General features: G+C 39.7%; 1 protein-coding gene across 2 annotated transcripts in view; it reads left to right on the forward strand.

Moving 5' to 3' along the window:
• The window catches only part of LOC122813124 (phosphofurin acidic cluster sorting protein 1-like), a 3500289-nt gene that overhangs the window by 1882985 nt on the left and 1596644 nt on the right, over positions 1-20660 (forward strand). The gene's annotated exons all lie outside the window — the stretch shown is intronic.

A 20660-nucleotide genomic window follows, 5' to 3' on the forward strand; every position in this document is an offset into this window, starting at 1 on the left:
TCCTACTCCTGTCATTCTGCCTGCAGGTCAGTTCTACAATCGTTTATGTTGTGCATTCCCGCCTATGGGGCTTATATAGTCCGTTTTCCCTTTCATATCTGTGATTGGCCATTTTGGAATTGTATCAACTTCAGTAAACCTGCATTGTCATGCTTTAGTTTGTATTCATTCCTATATATTAGCTATTATTGCATTTAAAGGTACTGCTGTCATGGCTTAGTGGTTCTGTACCTTGACTATGGTGTATAGTATCCTGGGTTCGAACCTGGCCACTGCTTTTTATTTTTCATGACTGTCTAGACATGCTGAGGGGTGTGTCTGTGTAAAGGCAGTTTTGATACGGCTTGCTCAACGTTTCCCATTGGTTAGCTTGTTTGCGCGGTGCGCAGCTCCGCGCAAACAGGGTACGCTGCTTTAAGCCTCATTTGGCTATCGGCACGCATATTACGCTCAGCTCAGTTAGGGGCACATAGATTCAGCGTGTTAGACCACTGCTCATCTACGGGCACTCATTTTGCACCAGTTAAACCACTGCTCATCTACGGGCAGATGCACTCACTCTGTTAAACTGTAGCTCAGCTATGAGCACATCTGGCATTTTTTATTCTTTTGTTACCTCACATGTCTTCAATATAAATGGGCTATTTCATTACATTTTACATAAATTGTGGTTTTATGTGTACATATTTGTCAGGGACTTGTTTCCTGCTTATTTTGAAAAAAAAAAAAAATTGGTGTTGTGGGGGCTCGAACCATGAATGCCTGCTCTTCAGCCAACATCTCTACCGGTACGCTATTGCTTCCTGGCTTATTTTGCATATTTAGTTCTCATATGCTTTCCCACTGACTGCTAACTGTAGCTGCGCTACAGGCACGCCCGCGCAAACGAGCGCACTCACAGTTAAACATCTTTACAATTTAAAAAAATATATAACATGTTCATTTATATATTTTATGTTCATAGTCTGTGGGGGCATGGGTTGTGTTGTGTTTATTCACATTTCCGTGGACTCTGTTGTGGGTGTTTACTTTGGGCACTTTTACACTTCTGGGGGCGTGTCCGCTTGCAGGGCTCGGCCTACGGACACGCCCACTACTGTCTTACACGGACCGTGTTAGACTTAGGTGTGATTCAGCATGCTCTCATGAATATGCAAAGCATGCTGACATCACTCCGTATAACTGCAGCCTTTGTGTAAGAGTTATAACTCTTACACGGAGGCTTTGTGAATCCTTGCCTATGTTTTCCCGGGAGTATTTCATAGTGAATTTTAAAAAAATCACTACTTTTATTAATTCTCTCATGAAATCATAATAGAGACATTTCATCACCTTGCCAAAGAATAAAAATGTCATCCACAAACCTTTTATAATATATTATGTGTGGCGTTGGTAACAGATGTTCTAATTCCCAGGCTACCATTACCAAGTTAGCATAAGTATTGGCGCAGCTAGTACCCATTGCTACGCCTGTTGTTTGTTTATAACAAATATTTTGAAATAGAAAAATATTGTTATCAAGAACTATTTCTAGCAACATGCATAATAAGTCTACTTTATTTTTATCAACTAGTTTTTGTTCGATCATTAAGGTTTTTACCATATCCAACCCTTTATTATTTGGGATGGACGTAAATAAAGCAACCACATCAAGGGTAACCAATATAATATTACTAAAATTATTTATCCCGATTGTGGTATCATAAAGACTAGTCAAAAATTGTTCTGTGTCTCTTAGTACATAATCATAGTTAGGTAAAACTTTCTTTAACTCTACATCTAAGTAAACCGATATTGGTTCAGTTAACCAATTAGAACCAGCAACTATGGGCCTGAAGGGTGGATGTAGAGCATCTTTATGGATTTTTGGTAACCCCTGTAGCCTAGGTATTAATGGAAATTCAACAATGCAATAATTGAAAAACTCCTTAGTTATTAGACACATATGTAAGCATTCTTCCAGCGTACAAAAAATTCTATGTTGCATATCATGTACCACATCTACTGAAATTTCCTGATAAGTGCTATCTTGTTGTAACATAGTTACCATAGTAGTAAAGTAATACTGAGCATCCATAACAACAATAGGACCCCCTTTGTCTGAGGGTCTAATAACAATATCATGATTGTTCCTAAGCTTAGAGAGTGCTATTTTTTCATATTTAGTAAGATTGTGCACATAATGATTATATTGAAAAACACTATTATCATTGTAAATATTGTTTTCACATGCTTTTAAAAAGGTCTAAATGTTATAAGAACATATAAACTTTTCTTTTTAAAAGTGTTCCTTTCAGCAGTCTCAACCTTCATTGCATTATTAAACATAGTTTTTAAAGTTAAGTTCCTAGTAAACATACGAATAGCAATTACCGCTTCACTAACGTCAATAAAAGACGTAGGTATAAAGGTTAAACCTTTATTTAATAAAGATACCTCATGAACAGACAGCTGGTGGTGGGAGATATTCCATATTAAATCTCCTTGCCCCACATCTTCTTCAGAGTTTGTGTATGTTGTTGTTGGTTCGGCACTTCTTTTCGCTTCTGCCCCCTGTAGCTCTCTTTTTCTACCAAACCCTTCCGTTCTAAACGGATCAGAAGGGGTAAAATGGGAAAACCCTGCATGGAATTATTCTCCTTTGCTTCATTATAAATTTTGCGTCGTACTGAGCAGTCCGTCGAGGATCCCTCAAGTATCAGTGAATTAGAAGCTTCATGAATAGGAGCTTCCAAAGGTGTAGAGTAGACAGATTTTGTGTTCGCCGGTGAACGCATTTCCTTGTCTACTTGCTGATCCAATAGCAGAGCATTTTCATTATTCAAATTATTCATCTCTCCCAATTCAGTTAATACATCATGGGGAGGGGGCATGTCTCTTTGTTGCAAAGGTCTCTCTTTGTGTCTAACAGTAGGTTTGGTACTTGTAACAGTGGGTTTGGTACTTCCAACAGAGCAGCTCGTAACCGCGAATCCAGTTCTACTTCTCCTTGAGCCCCTGGCATGCTCGTCTCTGTTCCTTCCATATGACAAGGCAAGAAATAAAATCAATCGAAATCCCAAAAAACTACCACGAGAGCTTTGACACAAATAAATCCAAGTATAAATACGAACACACCCAAACCAAAGCAAGTATCCAGGAACAATCAATCAATCAAGTAAACAAAATATTTGGTCATTCAATTCATTAGGAAGTGAAGTTTAACAACTATATTAAACCCTATACACAGAATGCTCAGTAAATACATTCAGTAAAGATATGTATATATAGGTAACACAACATAACAATGAGGACATAATATAATAAATTTAAATTTTTACACCCTGGTACCATTAGACACAAAGAGAGACCTTTGCAACAAAGAGACATACACCCGCCCCACGATGTATTAACTGAATTGGGAGAGATGAATAATTTGAATAATGAAAATGCTCTGCTATTGGATCAGCAAGTGGACAAGGAAATGCGTTCACCGGCGAACACGAAATCTGTCTACTCTACACCTTTGGAAGCTCCTATTCATGAAGCTTCTAATTCACTAATACTTGAGGAATCCTCGACGGACTGCTCAGTACAACGCAAAATTTATAATGAAGCAAAGGAGAATAATTCCATGCAGGGTCTTCCCATTTTACCCCTTCCGATCCATTTAGAACGGAAGGGTTTGGTAGAAAAAGAGAGCTACAGGGGGCAGAAGCGAAAAGAAGTGCCAAACCAACAACAACATACACAAACTCTGAAGAAGATGTGGGACAAGAAGATTTAATATGGAATATCTCCCACAACCAGCTGTCTGTTCATGAGGTATCCTTATTAAATAAAGGTTTAACCTTTATACCTATGTCTTTTATTGACATTAGTGAAGCGGTAATTGCTATCCGTATGTTTACTAGGAACTTAACTTTAAAAACTATGTTTAATAATGCAATGAAGGTTGAGACTGCTGAAAGGAACACTTTTAAAAAGAAAAGTTTATATGTTCCGCCTATGCCTTATAACATTTAGACCTTTTTAAAAGCATGTGAAAACAATATTTACAATGATAATAGTGTTTTTCAATATAATCATTATGTGCACAATCTTACTAAATATGAAAAAATATCACTCTCTAAGCTTAGGGACAATCATGAAATTGTTATTAGACCCTCAGACAAAGAGGGTCCTATTGTTGTTATGGATGCTCAGTATTACTTTACTACTATGGTAAATATGTTACAACAAGATAGCACTTATCAGGAAATTTCAGTAGATGTGATACATGATATGCAACAGAATTTTTTTGTACGCTGGAAGAATGCTTACATATGTGTCTAATAATTAAGGAGATTTTCAATTATTGCATTGTTGAATTTCCATTAATACCTAGGCTACAGGGGTTACCAAAAATCCATAAAGATGCTTTACATCCACCCTTCAGGCCCATAGTTGCTGGTTCTAATTGGTTAACTGAACCAATATCAGTTTACTTAGATGTAGAGTTAAAGAAAGTTTTATCTAACTATGATTATGTACTAAGAGACACTGAACAATTTATTTTTGACTAGTCTTTATGATACCACAATCGGGATAAATAATTTTAGTAATATTATATTGGTTACCCTTGATGTGGTTGCTTTATTTACGTCCATCCCAAATAATAAAGGATTGGATATGGTAAAAACCTTAATGATCGAACAAAAACTAGTTGATAAAAATAAAGTAGACTTATTATGCATGTTGCTAGAAATAGTTCTTGATAACAATATTTTTCTATTTCAAAATATTTGTTATAAACAAACAACAGGCGTAGCAATGGGTACTAGCTGCGCCAATATTTATGCTAACTTGGTAATGGTAGCCTGGGAATTAGAACATCTGTTACCAACGCCACACATAATATATTATAAAAGGTTTGTGGATGACCTTTTTATTCTTTGGCAAGGTGATGAAATGTCTCTATTATGATTTCATGAGAGAATTAATAAAAGCAGTGATTTTTTTAAAATTCAGTATGAAATACTCCCAGGAAAACATAGATTATTTGGATGTTACTGTTCATGTTAACCAAGGGATCTGTAGTACTACGGTATACAGGAAACCCTGCTATAAACCATCTTACTTACACAGGGACAGCATGCATAATCCTAGAACCTTTCACAGTATTGTGAAAGGGCAAGCAATGCGTACATTGAGATTATGCTGTAATCAAGATATATATGATAAAAAACTAACTAAATTGAAGATGAATTTTGTTGGAAGAGGTTATGATGAACTTGAAATTAATAAGATTTATAAGCAAGTGAACTTGCAAAGAGGAGTCAAGCGAAACCTTATTTTTCACATAAACCAAGAGATTCTCAGAACATAAATTCTAAAATAGCACCCACCAAATTACCTATTATTTTACCTTATGCTATGAATGTGAATAAAATAGAAGAGATCATAGCACAAAATTGGCATATTTTGTTAATAGATGACCTAACTGCAAGTTTAGTGGGTAGACAACCGACCTATGTATATAAGAATAAAAAATGTCTAAAACATCAGTTATGTTACCCTACCACAATGACAGAGAGTAGAGATGTGTGGTTAGGTACAAGAAAATGTGGTAAATGTGCACAATGTCAGTACAATGATGAGTCGCGATTTTTTAGACATCCTGATACTGGCTATTTATGGGAGCTAAGAAATTCTAGTACTTGTACATCAAAAAATCTAGTGTACATAGCAACCTGCATGGAATGTTATTCCTTCTATGTAGGTAAAACTAATCGCTCCCTTCGTGAACGAATTAGGGATCATATATATTGTACAGCAAAGTATCTCACCAAGAGGATCAAAGGGCTCAAAGAGATGCCATATGCTGCCCGGTTAAAGAAACTCCAGCTCTACTCAGTGGCATACCACCTGCTCAGAGGCGATCTGTGCCTGACGTATTATGACATGTCCAACCCAGAATTAATGGACATGCTGCACCTCAGAAAATCCAAATCCCATCGAGCTACGCGCTTGAGAGACTTGAACCTCAGCACTGAAATAAATAGGACATGCTGGATGGACAGATTCATAACCCAGAGGTTCCCTTCACTCTGGAATAAAATCCCAGTCCAGGTTAGGCAGAGTCCCTCATTGACTCTCTTCAAGAGGAATGTTGATGAGTGGATGGGAGATCATAGGTTTACCCCGGGTATCACTTCTGTGTCACTGTTAGACAGAGGCACAGTATACTAACCTCAAAAAAGGGCATAGCAAAATTAATTTAAAATGGGTGGCGAAAGCCAAACACACTCTGGCTAGGCTTATAAATGCCCTAGGGCAGATAGCCTAGTATGAACCTATGAACATCTAAGGGATTTATTTACAGTGCCCTAGCTAAACATACTTTACATTTAGGAGAGAAACATCAATTTCGGTTTCAAGTATTGCAGTTACAAGAAATAAGCATAAGAATGGGTGATTTAGTCAATAATACAGAAACTTTAGAGAGTAAATGGATTTTAAGGCTAGGTGCACACAGGGGGCATGGTCTTAATGACACAGTTCCTTTAAAACCCATACTAAAACATAGAAGGGTTAAATGAATTATTTTGGATGTTTACATATTTATATATACATTGTTTCTAATGTATTTTATTTTATTACATTATGTCCTCATTGTTATGTTGTGTTACCTATATATATATCTTTACTGAATGTATTTACTGAGCATTCTGCGTATAGGGTTTAATATAGTTGTTGAACTTCACTTCCTAATGAATTGAATGACCAAATATTTTGTTTAATTGATTGATTGATTGTTTTAGCTTAACTATAGGCTATATTTTTAATTGTTTTAATTGTTATAGCTATTTAAATAAGGAATAATGCACTTTTGAATATATGTCTGATGAAGCGGATTTCTATTGCTGTGAAAGCTCTTACGTTTCTTTTGGTCTAATAAAACTTGGATTTTTTACTTAACTTTTCATCCTGTTGCCTTCCTGGATACTTGCTTTGGTTTGGGTGTGTTCGTATTTATACTTGGATTTATTTGTGCCAAAGCTCTTGTGGTAGTTTTTTTGGGATTTCGATTGATTTTTATACCTTGCTCAATACACTAATCATAGGTGACTCAATAGTGATGCACACAGATGTCCCACAAACTAGGTTGAATAAGGAGATGGTAACTGTCAGCTGTCTATCAGGTACCAGAATCCAACACATAACACACGCACTCAGGTAACTCCACAGCAAGTACAAGTATGACTCTGTCATTCTCCATGTGCGTGTGAATGACCTGAGATGCACCTCCCTGGACTACATGAAAAGAGACATGGTGGAGCTCCCGGATTATTTGGCCCAGGCAGGTGTGGCTCTAGCCCTGAGCAGTATCCTACCATCACCCTGAATGATACCACAGTACAAACAAAAAATGATTGACTTCAACAATTGGCTAAGTTTCTGGTGTCATTCCAAGGGTATCCAATATCTGTCTGCTTGGGATGACATGATTGACAGACCTCGATGCTTTGCCAGAGATGGCCTGCATTGGTCACCCCTAGAAACTGGCTAATGCTCTAGCCATCCCCTATAGTGCCTTTTATAGGCAGTGTTCCAAAGACCAAATTACCCCCGTAACAGCTATAAATAAATGCAATCTGAGGGTCATGCTGCTCAGTGCTAGAAGTCTAAATCACAAGATGCACTCACTCAAAGCACTCTACAAAATGGAGAACATCAGCATTTGTGATGTAATGGAGACCTAGTTTAAAGTGGCATTAAGCACTCCTGCGCTACCAGGCTACAACTCATTCCACACCTTTCGGCCCTGAAACATGGACCTAAGCTCCAAAGGTGGTGGTGTCTCCATATTCATAAAGGATATGCACACCTCCAGACTAGTAGCCCGGCATAATGCTTCTGAGATACTTCAGGTACAACTAACATTGGGTGAGATGGCGATCCAGGTCATAGCCTGCTATAAGTCCCCAACCTTGTCCCTAGACTCTCACTCCACATTCCTAAGCACCCTGGAATCCTTCAAGGTCCAACCCAGCACTCTCTTACTAGGAGACTTTAACTTCCCCTCCATCAACTGGGAAAACTACTCAAGCACCAATACACTGGCCCAACATTTCCTGGAATTCATCAAATCCAATGCCCTAGACCAGCTCATTCTGACCCCCACTAGAGGAAGCAACATCCTTGACCTGGTAATTACTAACATCGGCGACCACTGCTCTATACCAATGGTCAATCCCTCCCTGGTCAGATCCAACCATAAACTAATCACCATGGAAATCCACATCTCACCCACACACCCCCGCAAAGGTAACCACCTTGAAAAACTTTTCCAAAGCTGACTTTGGACTCCTAAAAACAGTGTTGGCTAACTTCATGACAACGATGCCAATGGCAAATAGCTGCATGACTGCTGAATCATACACCAATGCACTGTACGAACATGTACACAAATGCATGGAACTAGCCATACCCAACAGAACCAAGATGCTCTCTTCCAAAGAAAGGAATCCAATATGGTGGTGCCCTGCCATTAATAAACTCTACAACAGAAGGAAGAAACTGTTGCAGAAAAAAGGTGAAGTCCCAAGATTGGAAAAACTCCCTTATTAGCCTCAACAAAAAATTGAGATCCCTCATCAAATCCTCTATAGCCAGCTATGAAAGCAGCATTGTGACAGACACTAAAAACAATCACAAAGCCTTCTATAGCTACATCAAGAACTACCATGACAATACCCAAATTTGCTCTGAGATACTGTACAATGGCACCTCCTATACTCGGCCAACAGATATTGCCAACATACTGGCCAACAGATTCAGTGCCAGCTTTACCCCCTCCCCCCAAAGGACCAATCACAGTACCAGAAGAATGCCAGACATCCAGCATTACTGCAGCACAGGTTAAAGCTGCATTGTCCAAGGCCAAGAATACAGCTTCCATGGGACCCAATAATATCCCTGGCTGTGCTCTACATGAACTACAAAGCGAACTGGCACCACATCTGTGTGCCCTGTTCAATCACAGCCTCACCTCAGGCTTTGTCCCTACTGAATAGCGCACTGCTACAGTCATCTTTCTCCATAAAGGGGGAGTGACTACAGACCCTGGGGATTATCCCCCATTTGCCTGATGAGTCTGATATGTAAAGCTATGCAGCACGTCATCATGGACCTGATTAACAAAGATGTAGGAAATTTCCAAACTCTAGACCCCACACAATTTGGCTTTGTGAAAGAGAGATCATGCCTGCTCAACCTGGTTGACTTCTTTGAGTCAGTCAGCAGGGCTGTGGATGAAGGTAAGGCAGTGCATACAGTCTACCTCGATCTGGCCAAGGCCTTTGATACCATTCCTCACTCGGGAATTATTGATAAACTCACCAAACTAGGCATCAGCCCCTATATCACTAGGTGGGTTGCAAATTGGTTCACAGATAGAGCACATAGTGTGAAAGTAGCAGACTCCAAGTCAGACTGCCAACCAGGCACAAGTGGAGTCCCACAGGGATCGGTCCTGGGTCCTCTCCTGTTCAGCATCTACTTCTCAGAAGTCCAGGCCAACACAAAGGGACTCCTGCTGACCAAGTTTGCAGAGGACTGCAAGCTGGGAGCCATTATTAACAACCTCACTGAGACCAATGACTGGTGCCGAAACCATGGCCTTAAGCTTAATGCCAAAAAATGCATTGTCATCCCCTTTGGTAAAAACTCAGTTCCCCACTAATTACTACATCGATGGGAGCCCACTGAACACTGAAGGCATTATAAGAGATCTGGAGATGCAGGTTGACAGCAACCTCTCCTTCGACCACCACATTGCCACTGCGGTCAGAAAGTCCTTCTGTGTGGCACATCTCATTACCAAGGGTTTTACATCCAGCAAGAAAGAGGCCATCATCTCTCTCTACTCTTTCCTCATCGAGTATAATGTCCCAGTTGGCATGTACCTCACTAGATACCTGCAACAGCTGGAGAGGCCACAGAAGTACCTCATAAAGAGGATCATAGGCATTAAAAACATGTCCTACACAGACAGACTCAAAAGACTCCAGCTATTCTCTGTCTCATATTGCCTACTTAGAGGTGATCTCTGCTTGACTTACAGAGCCATGTCTGACCCAGCTCTGTTAGAAATGCTACATCTAAAGAAATCCAAATCTCTCTGCACCACACACTCCAGAGACCTCAACCTCATTACCTCAATCAACAGAACATGCTGGAGGGACAGGTTCATAACCCAGAGACTGCCCATGCTCTGGAATAGACTTCCCATACATGTTAAGCAGAGCACCTCACTGGCCGTCTTCAAGAGAAATCTCGATGAGTGGATGGGTAATAGAAAGTTCACCCCGGGGATCACTCCAATGGCTGTACTTGATAGAGGTACGGGGAACTAACGTCGGGCGGCACGATGCCAGGACACTTCTAGAAGCTAGGCTTGTAAAGGCTCCAGGGCCATTAGCCTAGTACACACCTATGAACCTATGAACCTGTAGGTGCTTAAATCAAAACAAAGACACTTAGAATAACAGGCACAATAACCCTTCACCAGCAATTCTCAGATCAAAAGGGTGGAGGCTACCTTCTCCTTTCACAAGAGTGTAGACCACAAATCTTAATATAAAGTAACTTGCCTGGAGCCCAAGTACTTAAACCGGAAGTAAGACATTTTTAGAATAACAGACACAATAAGTCTTCAGCCAGCAATTTCCAGATAAGAAGGGTGGGGCTACCTTTCCTGCCACAAGAGTGTAGATCACAAACCTTAATGTAAAATAACTTGCCTGGAGCCCAAGTGCTTAAACCTGAAAGAATACACTTTTAGAATAACAGACACAATACATCTTCAAGCAGCAGTTCCCATCTCAGAAGGGTATAAGCTACCTCTCCTGCCACAAGAGTGTAAACCACAAACCTTCCATATGTAAGATAGCTAGTTTGAAGCCCAATTCCTTAAACCAAAATTAAGAGGCTTAGAATAACAGGGCGTTTCTATGTGCTAGGCTTGTAAAGGCTCCAGAGCCATTAGCCTAGTACACACCTATGAACCTATAAGTGCTTAAATCATAACAAAGAGACTTAGAATAACAGGCACAATAAGCCTTCAGCAGCAATTCCCAGATCAGAAGGGTGGAAGCTACGGTCTCCTTCCATAAGAGTGTAGACCACAAATCTTGATAAAAAAGAACTTGTCTGGAGCCCAAGTGCTTAAACCAGAAATAAGACACTTTTCGAATAGACACAATAAGTCTTGAACCAGCAGTCTCCATCTCAGAAGGGTATAGGCTACCTCTCCTGCCACAAGAGTCTAGGCCACAAACTTTCCTTATGTAAGATAACTAGTTTGAAGCCCAAGTCTTTAAATCAAAACTAATAGGCTTAGAATAACAGTTACAGTGTAATCAGGCTACTTCTTCTTCTTCTTTCGGCTGTTCCCGTTAGGGGTTGCCACAGCGGATCATCTGTTTCCATTTCTTCCTGTCCTCTGCATCATGCTTTTTCACACCAACCGCCTGCATGTCCTCTCTCACCACATCCATAAATCTTATCTTAGGCCTTCTTCTTTTCCTGTCACCTGGCAGCTTCATCCTTAGCATCCCTTTCCCAATATACCCAGCATCCCTCCTCAGCACGTGTCCAAACCAACGCAATCTCGCCTCTCTTGCTTTGTCTCCAAACTGTCCAACCTGAGATGACCCTCTACACCCAGTGCAAATCTTAACATCTTTAACTCTGCCACATCCAGCTCTGACTACTGCCTTTTTGTAAATGCCACCATCTCCAATCCGTATAACATAGCTGGTCTCACTACCCTCTTATAGACCTTCCCTTTCACTCTTACTGGTACCCTTCTGTCACAAATCACTCCTGACACTCTTCTCCACCCATTCGACCCTGCCTGCACTCTCTTCTTCACCTCTCTTCCACACTCACCATTACTCTGAACTGTTGATCCCAAGTACTTAAACTCATCCACCTTTACCAACTCTACTCCCTGCATCCTCACCATTCCTCTACCCTCCCTCTCATTTACACACACATATTCTGTTTTAGCCCTGCTGACCTTCATTCCTCTCCTCTCTAAAGCATATCTCCACCTCTCCAGGATCTCCTCAACCTGGTCCCTACTCTCACTACATATCACAATATCATTTGCAAACATCATAGTCCACGGGGCCTCCTGTCTGATCTCATCTGTCAACCTGTCCATCACCACTGCAAATAAGAAAGGGCTCAGAGCTGATCCTTGATGTAATCCCACCTCCATCTTAAACGTATATGTCAGTCCCACCACAGTCCTCACCAATGTCACACTACCCTCGTACATATCCTGTACCACTCTTACATACTTCTCTACCACTCCCGACTTCCTCATACAATACCACAACTCCTCTCTAGGCACCCTGTCATATGCTTTCTCTAAGTCCACGAAGACACAATGCAACTCCTTCTGACCTTCTCTGTATGTCTCCAGCAATACTTTCAGAGCAAACATTGCATCTGTAGTGCTCTTTCCTGGCATGAAACCATACTGCTGATCACTAATCATCACCTCCCTTCTTAACCTAGCTTCCACTACTCTTTCCCATAACTTCAAGCTGTGATTGATCATTTTTATCACTCTGTAGTTACTGCAGCTCTGCACATCACCCTTATTCTTAAAGATAGGTACCAAAGCACTTTTTCTCCACTCCTCGGGCATCCTCTGACTTTCCAAAATTTCATTAAACAATCTGGTTAAAAATTCCACTGCCATTTCTCCTAAGCACCTCCATGCTTCCACTGGTATGTCATCTGGGCCAACAGCCTTTCCATTCTTCATCCTCTTCAGAGCTGTCCTTACTTCTTCCTTGCTAATCTGTTTCACTTCCTGATTCACTATCCCCACATCATCCAACCTTCTCTCTCTCTCATTCTCTTCATTCATCAGCCTTTCAAAGTACTCTTTCCATCTACTCAACACACTCTCCTCACTTGTGAGTACGTTTCCCTCACTATCCTTTATCACCCTTACCTGCTGCACATCTTTCCCAGCTCTGTCCCTCTGTCTAGCCAATTGGTACAGGTCCTTTTCTCCCTCTTTAGTGTCCAATCTCTCATATAACTCTCCATATGCCTTATCCTTAGCCTTCGCCACCTCTCTCTTTGCCATGCGTCTCATCTCCTTATACTCATGTTTACTTTCTTCATCTCTTTGAGAATCCCACTTCTTCTTCGCCAGCCTCTTCCTCTGTATACTCTCCTGTACTTCCTCATTCCACCACCAGGTCTCCTTGTCCTCCTTCCACTGAAAAGATGTCACACCAAGCACCTTTCTAGCAGTATCCCTTACTAGCTCTGCTGTAGTTACCCAGCTATTCGGTAACTCTTCACTGCCTCCCAGTGCCTGTCTTAACTCTTCCCTGAACTCCACCTCACAATCACCCTTTTTTAACTTCCACCATTTAATCCTTGGCAGTGCTTTCACATTCCTCCTCCTCTTCTTGATCACCAACGTCATCCTACAGACCACCATTCTATGCTGCTTAACTACACTTTCCCCTGTCACCATTTTACAGTCTCCAATTTCCTTCGGACTGGCCCTCCTAGATAGGGTATAATCCACCTGTATGCATCTTCCTCCACTCTTGTACATCACCCTATGCTCCTCCCTCTTCTTAAAATATGTATTCACCACAGCCATGTCCATCCTTTTCGCAAAATCCACAATCATCTGACCTTCTGCATTCCTCTCCTTAACACCATACCTACCCATCACTTCCCCATCCCCTCTGTTCACTTCACCAACATGCCCATTGAAGTCCGCTCCAATCATTAGTCTCTCACCCTTGGGTACACTCACCACTTCATCCATCTCACTCCAAAATGTTTCTTTCTCATCCATCACACACCCAACTTGTGGAGCATATGCACTAACAACGGTCATCATTACACCATCAATTTCAAGCTTTATAAACATCACTCTGTCAGACACTCTCTTTACCTCCAAAACACTCTTGGCATACTGTTCTTTTAGGATAACCTCTACTCCATTTCTCCTGCCATCCACACCATGATAGAACAATTTGAACCCACCTCCTATACACCTGGCCTTACTTTCCTTCCATCTGGTCTCTTGCACACACAATATATCATCCTTCCTTCTCTCCAGCATATCAGCTGGCTCTCTCCCTATACCAGTCATACTGCCAAGATTCAAAGTTCCTACCCTCACTACTACACTCCTAACCTTCCTCCTCTCTTCCTGCCTTCGGGCATGCCTTCCCCCTCCTCTTCTCCTTCGGCCAGCAGTAGCCCAATTTCCGCCAGCACCCAATTGGCTAACAGTACTGGTGGCGGTTATTGTTAACCCAGGCCTTGACCGATCCGGTATGAAAATATGAAATGTTCTCCGCATAAGTCGTTTGGCAGAGATTTTACGCCGGATGCCCTTCATGCTACTAACAAGGAGTAATGAATGCAGCAGATTAAATGCAACTGAACACTTTCAGAATGTGCAGCCAAAAGCTACATAAAGTTGTAAGAAGACTTTAAAGATTTCCTGTAGACTGCTTTGTCAGAGATACTGGGTGAGCAAATTGGTGTAACTAATGATTTTCTTGAGCTATGATACAGAATTGGAACTGCGTAGACGTAGTAAGGCCTTGCTGAGTCTAATTATGGTGGCTGCCAAAAAAGCAATCGCTAGAAATTGGAAATCAAAGTTTTTACTAGAGTAGTGAGTATAGGAATAGAGATAAAACAACTGGAATTGGAATCTTTAGAAAAGGGTAGGAGCAAATTATGTAGGGAAAAATGGGCATTGTGGGAACGGTACATGCAGAGGAGGAGCAAGGTTTAAAAGAAGGCAAGATATGAATAAGTTATGTAATGTTGACTAACAATGACTGGATTGATAATAAGTGATGTATAATGTTTGCAGCTACAATTATATCAATATGGTTTGTGATGTATAATGTGTGCAACTAAAATGATGTCAATATGGTTTGTTTTCATTTGTGTAAATGTATGATTGCCTATGTCATATGTGATAATTTAATAAAGAAGTTTCTTGTTTAAAAAAATAAAGTAGGAGGAAGCATAAATACAACAAAAGCAGCTGAATAAAGTGCAATTTTTTTTTTTTTTTTTTTTTTTTTTTTTTTTAGAAAGTGGGAAGTGAGGAAACAGAAAATAATTCAGGTTTAAGAGGATAATGGAGAGGGCTTTCCCAGCTGATCTCTCAGTGCTCATTGGAATGAGCTGATGTGATAGGACTGGGAGCAGAGTCCAAAATCAGATTTATAGTATGAGTGGGCAACTCAGAAGCCACCAAGTTTAAAAGTACAACAGCATCAGTGTGGTGGGTGTGAAAAAATAAATGCACACAGAGATCAGCAATAGTCTAGCAGAGAACAGCAACTCAAACAAAAACTACAGCTAAATAAAGATGCCACTAAATATTTGTAGTTAAATGAGGAATGCTATTTTTCAGCTCCTCCTAACTAGCTAGATGTTATTTACTGTCTGCAAAAAAATTATTCTCTAACTGACCCCAGCAAAGTCCTCTTTAACCTCCAAAAAGAACAAAAAAAATTAAAACAAAACAAAATACAATATCAGAAAAAGATAATCAAACAGAAGTAATCAAACCATAAATGAACAACTTCAATCAAAAATAAAATGCAACCAGAGATCAGCAATAGTCAGGCAAAGAACAGCAAGTCAAACAAGCTCTAATATCAGCGACTCTCCATGTTGGATCACTTCCTGAGCTTACCCACTTGTCTTTTTCAACTTTAGCATTTTTTTACTTGGAAGCTGCTGAGTGTAGACATGGGATGGTTCTTTATTTAGAGTTATATATTACAGACAATTTACTGTATAATGTGCTGTATTTTTTATGTAAATTTGTAATTGAAATGTTTTGTGATTTTGAAATGCTGAACATTTTTAAGTTTGTAAATAAAATAAAATTAAAATAAAATAATTGTTTTAAGTTTGATACAAATGTATATTTTATTTAGTTTATTACTATTATGTTAATGCTTGTGTATTAATTATTTTAGCTTCTTAGTTATTTCATAATTTGGAATCTGCGGTGGTGCAGCGGTAGCATTGTTGCCTCACAGCAAGAGGTTCTCCCGTTCGATTCTCAGCTAGTGTGCGGGGAGTACATTCTGTGTGGAGTCTGCATGTCCTCCCTGTGAGTCGAGTGGCATTCTGAAAGACATGCGTGAATGGGCGTGCCTTCGTTGAAGGTTGGGCACCGAGCTGGCAACTTGACACCGTGAAAATCTACTGCCAATCATTAGTGGACCAGAGTTCTGCTGTTTCGACCCCTAACCGGGAAAAGCCGAAAGACAACAACAGTTATTTCATAATTTGCATATTGAAATGTACATAATTTCTTCAGTATATACTTTAGATTTTTTTTCCCATTTAGCTGAGTTGAGCATAACTTATGCAAGCATATGCAGTGATGTCCTGTTGTCACACCAGGAGTGCACATAGTCCCAACCCCCTAGCTCTTTTCTACCATAGGTCAGATCTTTTTTTTTTTTTTTTTTTTTAAAGAAACATATTTATTAAACCATCACTTATAACATATTCAATCATACATTTATGTAAATGAAAATGAAAAATAATAGTTTGTTCCTAACTTTTTTGAAGATCTCAATTCCAGTTGATTTAGCTCTGTTATGATATTTACTACTTCTAGTATAGTTGGTTTAGATTTTGATTTCCAGTTTCTAGTAATTGTTTTTTTGTTTGGCAGCCACCATAACTCAGCACAGCAAGGCCTTACCATATCCAGGCAATTTGGATTCTGTTTAATAGCCCAGAAAAATCATCTTCCTCATCACCACCAATCTGCCTGCCCAGCATCTCTGAGAGTGCATCTGGCAGGGAATCCGTAAAGTCTACCAACTCACCACACTCCCCAAAAATATGTTTCCATTTACCTCTCTCTTCCACATCACACCTCCAACGTTTGCTGCCTACCTGAGTGAAAATCCTCTGCAGTCTACATGGGATATAAAAATATCTGTGTAAACATTTCCAATCCAAAATCATAAATCTAGATTTTTTTTTTGCCTGTTTGGGAGGCATACATATATACCCCATTGTTTCTTTGTGAATTGCTTATCCAGTGACTCTTCCCAATCTTTTCTAACCTGCTCTGATTGATTCTTATAGTTATCATGCAATATTTTACATGCTTTGGTAATTATTCCTTTTTTAATGGCAGGTTCTGTTCTAGAGTCTACTGAAAACTCTACCAGTGTTGGTATTTTATTTAGGACTCTCATATTTATTTCTCTTTGCCTATACTCTGATATCAATATTTGATAGGGAAGGCAATCTGTAATCTGCAGTCCAAATAAATTGTTGGTGTCTTACCATTTTGTCATATTTCCCTCTCTAGTTATTTGCTTCCAATGTCTTAGTTCCTTTGTCAGTTTTCTCCAGTAAATTCCATCCCCCTCTTGCCTATTGTCTATAACTCTAATTGCAGTCATCCCTATTGGCAGAATCTCCTTTCTCCATTCCCATGTTGGCTTAGTTCTTAGGATACTTTCAGCTACTTTATAGTTGTTATTTTTTTTTTATAGTTATAGTATTATATATTATTAATGTTATTCTTCTTAAAGGCCTGCATTCAAAATCCCAGTCTCTCCTTGTTTCTTGAGCTTCCCCTGTTTCATCAGCATGCCTTTCCACATTGAATTATAGTTTTCTGCATGTGCTATGTATAGGAGCCTTAACTGTGTAGCTCTGATATACCCTTTCAAATTGGGTAATCCCAATCTGCCCTGTTCTACTAGAGGTATCAACTTATCCCACTTGACTCTTGCCGATTTCTCCTACCAGATAAAGTCCTTCAGCTCTTTATTAATTGCTATCTACAGCTTCTCCTCTGGTTAATAAAAATATGTATAACCTGTGTATAAGACTTGTTCTTCTTTCGGCTTTAACCGGTTAGGGGTCGCCACAGCAGAACTCCGGTCTGCTAATGATTGTCAGTAGATTTTTTACAGGTGCCAGCTCGATGTCCAACCTTCAGTGAAGGCACGCCCATTCTACGCATGTCTTTCGAACGCCACTCAACCGCAGGGAGGACATGCAGACTCCACACAGAAGGCACTCCAGCCGAGAATCGAATGGGAGAATCGCTTGCTGTGAGGCAACAATGCTACCGCTGCACCACCGCGGCTTTTATAACCTGTGTATAAGACTAATGGAACTAAAAACGATTTAACTGCTTGGATCTTACTATCCATGTAACAACACTTCCATTTTCTCCGTTTTTGCATTATCTTTTGTTTAGTCTCTTCCCTCCGCCATAGTTCAGATCTAAATCATAACTCATGTCAGTGGAAAGCTTCTGCATTCACTGTGGAAAAGCAAATTCTGTAAGTGTCCATGTGACCAACAAATAATAAAGACCTGCACCAACATTGCTTTTAATGCCTGGGAAGTGGAAAGTATAGCAAGGGTGGGGCTAAGAGGGCAGCTATTCTGGGTGCAAGGTGTTAAGGGGTGTGATCTGGAAGTGCGGTGCCTGCATTCTTTTGGTCTGTACCAGCGTTTCTGAATGTCAGTACTGAAAGCTGCTTTAGCTCTTTGTACATAGTAAGCTGTAGCAAGTCATTTGCTACAAATGTAGCAAATGGCTTGCTACACTTAAAGAAAAAAAAGTATTTTTTGTTTTTCTTTCTTGGTCCCAAGAGTAAAATGTAAAGCTGAGACAGCGGGAAGAGAGTGGTGATCTGGCTTCAAAACAAACCCAGAGTATCAGCACTAGCACTACCAAATCACCAGTAACTAAATTGCAAAGTGCTAGTAATGTAATCCCAGGAACAAAACACAATATGTTAAAATTAAAAACTTGTTTTAATAAAAAAACTGAGTTAAGCACTTTCAACTGTTACAAAGACTTTATTAGAACAAATTAAAAACATTCAACAACCCATATATATAACATTGTAACTTCAAGTTCTTCAAAAAATTAAATATGTAAAGGGCACTAATCTAAAAAAATATTCGTCTATATTAGAACACCGAACTTTCAACATTTTGAGTGTTCTAATATCGACCCGTTTTTAGTGAACGCTGAAAATATCGAAGAAACAGAAAACCAAATTTTTTCCTTGGGAAATAATTTGGTTGTCCGATTCTGTTGCTTCGGTATTTTCAGTGCTGTGGTGGAAAGTTACAGGTCAGGTTCAGGTAAGTGTGCGATTGTGTGGACGTGAGGGTTAGGGCGGGTTAGGTGAGTTAGGGTTAGGGCGCGGGTCAGGTAAATGTGTGATTGTGTGGATGTGAGGGTTAGGGTGGGGTAGGTGAGTTAGGGTTAGGGTGCGGGTGAGGTGACTGTGCGATAGTGATGGACCTTAGGGTTAGGGTTAAGGTAAGTGGATAGTTAGTGTTGTATGTATAGTTTAGTGTAGGGTTAGGTGTAAGAGTTTAGGTGTATGTGTGTGGATTGCTGTTTATTTGGTGTGCTTGTGTTGTGTGCATGTGTTTTGGAACAACAAATTTTTTCCCTAGGAAAAAAATCGCTGTTCTGTATGTTCGATGTTTTAAATTTTCAATTAATAGGGTTCGATATTAGTACACTCGAAATTTTGAAAGTTCGGTGTTCTAATATAGACCCAAAAAGTATTACCACTTAATAAATCATAGTTCATCCACTTTAAATATACACATGTATATAAATACACACACACACACACATATATATATATATATATGTATGTGTGTATATATATATATATATATATATATATATATATATATATATATATATAAAAATATATACACACACACACACACCTATATATGTATATGTATATATATATATATATATATATATATATATTTATTTATTTATGGGTCGACTTTGGTCGAAATTGACTTCACTAAGCACACTTGACTGAAAGCTCACTTCACTGAAAACTCATTTGGTCAAAACTCATTTCGTCGAAAGTTATATATGGTATTTTCTCCACTGTAGTGCGATCCTGGAGTTAGAATATAAAGTATGAGGGATGTGGGGGTGTACCCCCCCCACATAGTTTGAGTTTATATTGTCTTGTGGAAAGAGCTGTTCATTGCACTTGTCAATATACATGTCTATGGTTTAAAACATTTAAAATAGGTGGGGGGCTACTCCCCCACACCCCCCAATGTGGGGGACTGTGCCTCTCACACACCCCCTTTCAACCAAATGAGTTTTCAGTGAAGTGAACCTTCAGTCAAGTGTGCTTAGTCAAGTGAATTTCGACCAAATGTGTTTTCGACCAAACAAAGCAGACCCATTATATATATATATATATATATATATATATAGATTCAATTTGAATCATCGAATGTTCAAAACATCAATGTTCTGATCATCGAAACCAGAACATCGAAAATTCAAAATGGACCGTAAAAAAAAAAAAAAAAAAAAAAATCGCAAACACTATGTTATGCAGGGGGGCTTTGCCCCCCCCCCCTACTTTAATATTCCAACTCCGAGATCGCACTACAGTGGGGTAAGGGAAATCTCCTGTTTACCGTTATATGTGGTAGCGCTCGTACCCTACCTGCAATGCCAACACTCAGATGGCACACACACACACACACAACATGCAGGGCACCTTGCTGCCCTGCATGCACACCCAACATTCCACAATCTCACTTACCTG

This window comes from Protopterus annectens, chromosome 1.part1 (assembly GCF_019279795.1).
Source record: "Protopterus annectens isolate FY-2018-M chromosome 1.part1, PAN1.0, whole genome shotgun sequence".
Lineage (NCBI taxonomy): Eukaryota > Metazoa > Chordata > Ceratodontiformes > Protopteridae > Protopterus > Protopterus annectens.